Here is an 8,274-nt window from a genome sequence, read left to right as displayed (position 1 = left end):
TAACCAGAGTTTGGTTTTTCTTAACATTTATTTACTAAGTAACCTCTGCACCCAACACAGGGCTGGAATTTACAACCCCAAGATCAAGAGTCATGCGCTCTACCAACTGAGCCATCCAGGCACCCCCTCCCTTCCATGCACTTTCTTTAAAAAATTTTTTTTAATGTTTTATTTATTTTTGAGACAGAGAGAGACAGAGTGTGAGCAGGGGAGGGGCAGAGAGATAGGGAGACACAGAATCGGAAGCAGGCTCCAGGCTCTGAGCTGTCAGCACAGAGCCTGACATGGGGCTCGAACTCACTAGCTGAGAGAGAGATCATGACCTGAGCCGAAGTCAGATGCTTAACCAACTAAGCCACCGAGGTGCCCCTAGCATCACTGTTTTTTACTGATGAGGACGCTGAGGTTCAGAGAGGGCAAGCCATCTACCCAGGGCCACACAGCTCATAAGCAGCAGAGGACTCAGAAACGAAAGACCGCGCTACTGAAATCCCAGCTTCCTCCTAGATTCATGGTGCCGGCTGGACCACGGCGCCTCCCAGGAGAAAAGACTGATGGTGGACAGAGGCAGGTGTCTTCATCTGTCTACATGGGTGAGTTTGCCAGACCTGTTGGTTTCCTATGACTTCAGTAACAAATGACCACAAACTCCATGGCTTAGAACAACGTGAGTTTATTGTCTTACAGCCCTAGAGGTCAGAAGGCCACACTGTGTCTCAGTAGCTAACGTTATGGTGTCAGCAAAACTGTGCTCCTTCCGGAGGGCCCAGGGGAGAATCCATCACTGACCTTGTCCTGCTTCTCGGGGCTGCCCACGTTCCTTGGCTCAGGGTCCCGTCCAGGATACATGGCCCTGCCCCCTGCTTCCGTCACTATGTCTCTTTCTCTGACCCTCATGCTTCCGTCTTATAAGAACCCCTGTGACTACACCCCATCCACCAGGATAATTGCCCCACGTCCGGGGCCTTAACTGAATCATACCTGCAAAGTCCCTTTCACCACGTAAGGTGACACACTTACAGGTTCTGCGCATTCGAATATGAACATCTTTGGGCAGCCCTGACTCTGCCCATCCCCTGGATTTCCTAGCCTAGTGGTTAACACCAAGCATGTACATCAGTTCAGATCCCGGCCCTGCCTCTTGTTAGCAGATTGGGGTATGCAATTTCTCTGCGTTAGCCTGGCCTGAAACACCAACATAATAGGGGTTTTCCTTCTAAGGCTGTCCTGAGGATTTAACAATACAATGGTTGCAGAACTCTTGAAACATAGTGCTCAGTAAATGGGAACCATCATCTTCCCCACTGCCTGTTAAGGTCACGGGTAACAGAAATTCCACCATTCAAGATTTACTTCCTCGGCTCTTCCCCCAAGGACACATCTTGGGCCCTGTCAACTAAGTCTGGCCCCCTCAATAGGGCCTAGAGGACCGGAGAAGAATCAGAGACATTCACTGTGTAGAGGGAGAGGGCCGTGAAGGGTAGGAGGACACGAAGAAACGGGCTTCCTCTTGGCCAGTTTCTAGTTTCGCCCGTGGCCCCGCTTTGGATGGGAATTTCTCCGGCCTCTGCCCGATCAGCCAGGATGAGCCTGCCTAAAAGGGAACATGCTGAGGATGGTTGGCTGAGGTAGACCTGCCCAGTGAGGCTGGCAGCGGAGCAGGATCTGGCGTGGAAAAGTACTGGGGCCCGGTGCCTGCAGGTAGGCGCTGGAGCCTCTGTCTGAAATGATCCTCCCCAGCCCAGGCCTCTCCAAAGTCGGTCTTGCAGGGTGAAATGAAAGCCAGAGTCTGCGTCTTATCTGAAAGTGGGACTGTTTCCCGGCAACCCTTTGGAGACTGGAAGTTTCCCAAATTCATCATCTGAACTTTATGATGGGAAACAGCTCTCCGATGCGAGCTGCATAGCACACGCACCTGCCTGCCCGGACAGTTCACCCCATTCAGTAAAATAGTTACAGTTTGGGGCTTTCATCCATCCAACAGATATTTAATCAAGCACCTGCAGGGGGCCAGGAGGAGTGGACAGGACACAGGGGTCCCTAACCTCAAGGAGAGCAGGAGGCAGACTGGTAGAGAGTTATGTCACTGTGCAGAGTGAGACAGAAGTGACTTCTTTTCCTGAAGGACCGACAGGAGAAGCAGGGAACCTTGTCTCCAGGGAGAGATTACGTGCAGAGCGACAAGGAATTCTCCGGAAGCAGGGGGAGGGCAGCCTCTGGAGCCAACCAGCTGGGGTCTAACTCCTGATACTTCCCAGCTGTGTGACCTGGGGCACACGATGACCTCACCTCTCAGAGCCTCAGCTTTCTCTTCTATAAAGTGGGTGTAAGCCCAAAGTATCCCTGAGGTTGTTATGCGGATTAAGTGGGCTGGGAAGTGAGTAGCAGCCTGGCAATGGGTCCATAGTAAGGATGTGAGGAATAGCACCTATTGTCATACTCATGAAGACTCATCGCTGTTTCCCTCAATGCTTTCCTCACCCCCAAATCACAAGACAGCCCCAAATCTGCCTATTTGTGGGCACCAGGGTCCTGTTGAAATGCTACTGATCAAGTTAAAAAGCAACAATGGGGGAAAAATACCCTTATGGGGCAACATTGGTATACACACGTTTGGAGTATGTGGACCCATGAACTTGGCAGTTTGGAAGTGAACTTGATTTGCAATTCCACCAGGGCGTCTAATTTCCGCCCTGGACACGGCCAATTCCCAGTAGGAGGCGCCTTCTCTCCTCAGCTAGGCTGTCTGATACCCGGCTGATGCCTATTGGCTTTTCTCAAAGTTTGAACTTCAAAGAATTGGACACTCAGGAGAAGGGGACCCTGGCCTGGCCTCTCTTGGAATGAAAACAACCTAAGATCAGGAGAGGAGGCGGGCTACCTTCTCTCCCTATGTTTAGAATCCAGGTTTTTCTGTGGTCTGGCTGAGATCCGCCTGGGCGGCCGCCGGAGAGGCACGGGCGAAGCTCCAGGTGCGGGGCGGAGGCGGCGCCCCCGGGAAGAGGCACCCTCCCCAGTCCGGGCTTACCTTCCCCAGAGCCAGGCCTCAGGCACCCGTTCGGGGCCTCTCGGCAGGGCCGCAGCCTGGAACCTGGTGGTCAGGGCGACGGCAGCCGGGGTCTCATCGGGAAAGTTCTCGGGAAAGCTGGGAATGAGCACCAGCAGGCGAGATTCTCCGGCCAGGGCGCCCGCATCCCGTACGCAGGCGCGGGCTCCCGAAGCAGGTTCCACCCGGGGCGGTGCGATCGGGAGCCCCCAGGGGGTGCTCAGGGGACCGGGGAGGGGTGGGGGACCGGGCGGAGGGCAGGAGCAGACTCGCTTTTTAAAAACCTGCTTCCTTCTTTCCTAACTCCACCCATCAGTCACCTCGCACACCACCCGCCCAGGGCGGTGCGGGCGGGCCCCAGAGCCGCGAACACGCCCTGGGGTGGAGAGGGAGGCGGCAGCCTCCCCAGGAAGTGGGGGTAGAGGCCGGCGCACCTGGCGGCCAGGTGAGTGCCCCGCCAGGTAAAGGTGCGGCTGGAGGGTCCGCAGGGCTGTACCAGCCTCCAGGGAGGGAAGGGGGGGGGTTCTCCCAGCTCTATTTAACCCTTAAATAACCTGGACTCCCGGCCCAGGTCACCTTCCCCCCATTCCACCCCCACATCCAAACCCGCGGCCCGGGGCTGGGGATGTCCGGGCTCTGTTCCCCTCCCCCATCTCTGCTCGGCCAACTCCGAGGGGCAGGGATCGGGGGAGGACTCGGCCTAGCGTCCCCGCCCAGCACGCCCCCAGCCCAACCGTGGAAGTGGGTGCCGCCGGCCTGGGGGAGGTGCGGAGGGTAGGCCGGGAGGGTCGACTGGTGGGCGGCGCCTCTCCCCGCCTGAGGCCGCTCCGGGCCGGCGCCGCCCTCTGCCTCTCGCCGTCCCTCCCTCCGGCACGCCGGCGCTTCGAGGCTGCGCTTCCTGCGTCCCCATCCCGGTCCCGGAGCGGGCGCTGCGCCCTCGCCGCCGCCTCGCTGGACCGAGACCCCCCTCCCGGAGCCCCCAGCCCTGGGATCCCAGCGCCCCGGAAGAGGCAGCCCGAGGGGACGGGGTCGTGGAGCCCCCGAGCCCGGTAGTCTGACCGTGACCGAGCTGGACCCGCAGCCGCCCGGGTGAGTCTGCGCGCCGCGCCTTCCGCTCCGCGGCACCCGGCGGATGACTGTTGGCTCCCCGCCCGGCCGGAGAGGGAGTCGAGGGCTGTCTAGGTCTGTCTGTCCGTCCTTCCGTCCGGGAGCTTCCTGGCCCGGCCGGGAGGACTCGGAACCCGCCTCCCCGGCATCGCGCTGGCCTCGGCCGGGGAAGGCGGCCGGCCTGCGGGACCCCCTGTGGGAGGGGACAGGTGCCGTCCGCCTGGCAGGTTTCGAACCCTTGACCTCCACCAAGAGGCACCTTCCGCCCCTGCTTCGAGCCGAGCTTCCCAGTAAGTCCCCGGACACCACCCTGGCGCCGCCCGATTGGTCCCCCTTCTCCCGTCCCTAACTCTTCTGGAAATCGAGGCTTTTCAGGGATGTGTGTTTCACGTACTAGAAGCCGGTGAGAAATCGCGTGAGCGAAGTGGGGAGAAACTCCGTTTCTTCACTCTTAAATGGGCATGACAGCCTCCTGGAGTGAGGCGGGCACTCGTGCCTGGCACCTAGCAGGTACCGACAGTCCGGTCCAGATCTGTTGTCTGGACGCGAGGCGCGTGGCCTGGGAGTGCCAAATCTAATTGCAAGAAGTGGTCCGTCCCTTAGAGAAAGCAGGCTTTTCTAACCAGGAGGTGGGGGAACAGGAAACCTGGATTTCCTTACGGTTCCCCAGCCCCGCCTGGCCCCGAGCTGGCCGGTCGCAGCCGTGTGGCACCTGTACACTCTCGGATGAGCTAGTGTGGCCCCCGGCCAGGTCCTTCCTAGCCGCGCGGGTGGTCCAGGCCCTGGGAACCCAGGAGCTGCTGGAGCGGAGCGGGGGCGGGGCCTGGTGGGCGGGGCCGGAGTCAACCCAGATCTGCTGCTGGAGAGGGGTTACCCTCTAGGGCTGGTTTTTGGTTTTCGTCCTTTGTGGTTTGTTTCCAGCATAGCTTCTGCAGTTGAAAGGTCGGCTCTGGGACCTGTGAACGGCTTTCACGCTTTGGAGACTTCTCACCCAGAGATTTTGAACTCAGTTTATAGGAAGAAATGGAATTGAGAAGGAACCCCTTTCCCGCGAAGACTTCCCTCTTGCCAGGGGTACTGCCCAGCCTGGGAGAAATGGCAGAAGAGAGAGGAAGGGGAGGAGGCTGGCGCTGCACCTGTTCCTCACGAGGTTCTGTCCAGTGGTTGGATGACTAGGACCTCCTCTCGATGAGTAAGGCCAGGCCTGCCCCATGGATGCAGGGCCTTCAGAGCTCCCAGCCCAGTGACTAGTAAATGACAAGGCTTGCTGAGCGGTGGTGATGCAGTCAGGCCCCAGCACTGGCTGGCTGTGTGTGCCCCGCCTCACTGAGCCTCGGTTTCTTCATCTGTACTACGGGAATGATGACCTCCTAGGCGGGACCTTCATACCTAGCACGTTAGCAGGTATTCTGTAGGAAATTATGTACTGGGCTTAGGGGAGAGCAAGAGAAAAAGAATAACTCAGGCTGAGGTGTGCCAGCAGGTCCTGCTAAGAAAAGAATCTTGGAATATTGAACAGTGTATCGGAGTCCCCCAGGGAGAGAGAGGAAGGGTGCCTGTGTAGACGGAACCGAGTAAGCAAAGGCCCAGAGGCGTGAAGGTCATGGGCTGTGCTGGGCCTGGAGGGCTGTGCTCAGGCAGTGGCACATGGGTTTGTGGGAAGGGAGAAAGTAAAGGGAACTGAGGGTCTGGAATGAGCTAGACTGATTAGGCAATGGGCTGGTCGTTACAGGTGGGACTTTATCAAGTGAGTGCTTTGGAGTCATGCAGCAGATGCGTGGCCCGGGCGCTGTTCTAGGGGCTCAGTACGGGTCACTGAACAAGAAAGACACGAGGGAGCCATTTGATCCTGTTGGTATGTGAGGAAGATAAGTCTGGCTGTGTGAAGTCACATGAAAGTTTGGGGAGGACTGCTGGGGCAGGGGTGGGGGGAGGGGGGTGGGAGGAGGCTGACCTGCAGCCTGGAGGCCGTGGCGATGAAGCCGGGGCTGGAGTGGAGACCCACACCGGAGGCCGAGATTAACATGTGGTCTTGACCCGTGACTCCTGGTCAAGGGTGAGGTTTGTGGATTTGGCGTGTGGTCCAAACTGCCAGCCCGTCTTCTACCAGAGAGAGCGGCCGAGTGCCAGGGCCCCTCTAGCTGTGGCTTTCCCGCTCCCTGGCCCCAGGAGGCACAAGACCCAGGAGCTTCTGTGTGAGGAATGGCAAAGCTGGAGGCCGAGCCAGCAGCCTGTCTCCTGGGCAACGTGCCTCTTTCAGGGCCCCTGTTTTATCGGGTCATGGTTCTGGTAAATGTTCCCTTCCTCCCTGGGTCTGGCAGTAAAACCCCTCAGAGCCCCAGGGCTGGACGAGGCTGAAGCACGAAGGGCTTTGGCTCTGGGCCTCTCTTCCCTACGTTCCAAATTAAGGTGGAAATTGAGGGACTGAGCAGAGTTTTCTCTCTAAGCGCTAGGAAAGTTCCAGAAGCTCAGATGCCTTCTGATGGGGGATGTGGTGAAGGATCTGCTTCTGGCTCCTGGCTTTTGCTTTCACTTTGGTTCAGAAGCTTGGATGGGTCATTCTGGCAATGGCCATCTGTAAGAGAGCCCTCCGTGTGGGAGGGAAGTCACCCTCTGCTTGGAGCGGGACCACTTTCTGGCTTTCACTCGCCACAGGAGGACCTTAGAATGTCTTGGGTGCAGGGGATCACATGCGTTTGATGAGTAAAACTCAGAGCGGGGAGGGACACCTGGGGGCTCAGTAGGTTAAGCATCTGACTCTTGATGTCAGCTCAGGTCAGGATCTCACAGTTCAGTTCGTGAGTTCGAGCCCTGCATTGGGCTCCACGCTACTTGGGCTTCTCTCTCTCTCCATTTCTCTCTCCCATGTGTGCTCCCTCTCTCAAAATAAAGAAGAAGAAGAAGAAACTCAGAGAAAGGAAGGGCACACAGCAAGTCAGCAGCAGAACGGGGACAGAAACCCACCTGACCGCCCTGGGGTCCCCCTGGTCTCCCAGGGGCTCTGGCCACACTCAGGCCAGCGGCTTGTTTTAGCCCCCAGTTTAGTACAGGTTTGGTGGTTTTCTCAGGATCCCCGACTTGCCTGCTCCTCATAGAGTCTAGCTCCTCCCCTCTGGACAGATGGCCCGCTTGGCCCGGTAACATTCTTTCTTCTTCTCTTGGATCGAGCCCCTGGCACACTGGGTGCCTCTCCTGGGAGCTCTGGCTCCCCAAAGAAACAGGTCGCTTGTTTGGTTTTCCATGTTTCAGCCCGGACTGCCCCCAGACCGTGGCCAGAGGCAGCCCTCCTGTCCGGGCTGAGCTCTCCCCCCAGCTGTGGCCTCAGACTGATTCTTGACTCCTCCCTCCCCTCAGCCCCTGCCCCTTATCTCGGAGGCTGGAGGCTGATGGGCCCTGCCTTCCAGTGCTGTTTACTTGGGCTGCGCTGCCAGCAGTCTCCTCATTCTCTCTTGCCCTAGATTTAGCAGCCTCAGCAGCCCTTAACCCTGAGCGCTTGGCTCTTAGAATATTAGAGCCAGAGCCATCAGAAAGTCTAATCTGTTTCTTTTACAAATGGGGAAACTGAGGCTTAGGGAAGGGAAGGCGCTTGCTTGAGTTCAGAGCTAGGACTATGACCCAAGTTTCCTGATTTTGGCTTAATAATTTCCAGGATGGTTCTTGAAAAAAAAAAAAAAAAAAAACCAAGACAATAAAATGAGAGGAGGCTTTCAGAAGCTGCTTTCTCTCCACGTTCCGCCCTGGCGGGTATTTTGGAGGCTGCCACAGTGACGTGTCCACGAGCAGTAAATGCTGAGCGTCCTGGAAGACGGGGGTGCATATCAAGGAGTGTATACCTTGGCATTTTCAGGTCCTAGCTGTTCAAACCGAGAGTACGCCAGGGAGTAAGCTAGCGATTAAGCTTTTTGCTGCTCCTCTGACTGTTCTCTCTAAGGTACCGCTGGATAGACAGGCTTTTATTTTATTTTATTTTATTTTTTAAATTTATTTTTGAGAGACAGAGAGAGAGAGTGCGAGCAGGGGAGGGTCAGAGAGAGAGGGAGACACAGAATCTGAAGCAGAATCAGAAGCAGGCTCCAGGCTCTGAGCTGTCAGCACAGAGCCTGATGCCGGGCTTCAAACCC

General features: G+C 57.3%; 1 protein-coding gene across 3 annotated transcripts in view; it reads left to right on the top strand.

The window, feature by feature from the left end:
• The first annotated feature begins 3,393 nt into the window (after positions 1–3,393).
• Positions 3,394–8,274, top strand: part of TMEM51 (transmembrane protein 51) — a 55,350-nt gene continuing 50,469 nt past the window's right edge. Inside the window, exon 1 of one of the 3 annotated variants that reach the window (XM_029950094.1) lies at positions 3,394–3,491. The gene's annotated coding sequence lies outside the window, so the exon portion shown is untranslated. Of the gene's footprint in view, positions 3,492–3,779; positions 4,136–4,207; positions 4,444–8,274 lie in introns of those variants that run through there. The other 2 variants (XM_029950093.1, XM_029950096.1) reach the window with 2 other exon arrangements.

This window comes from Suricata suricatta, chromosome 8, assembly GCF_006229205.1.
Source record: "Suricata suricatta isolate VVHF042 chromosome 8, meerkat_22Aug2017_6uvM2_HiC, whole genome shotgun sequence".
Lineage (NCBI taxonomy): Eukaryota > Metazoa > Chordata > Mammalia > Carnivora > Herpestidae > Suricata > Suricata suricatta.
The sequence above is the reverse complement of the archived record's forward strand: the minus strand, read 5'-3'. Positions and strand labels throughout refer to the sequence as shown.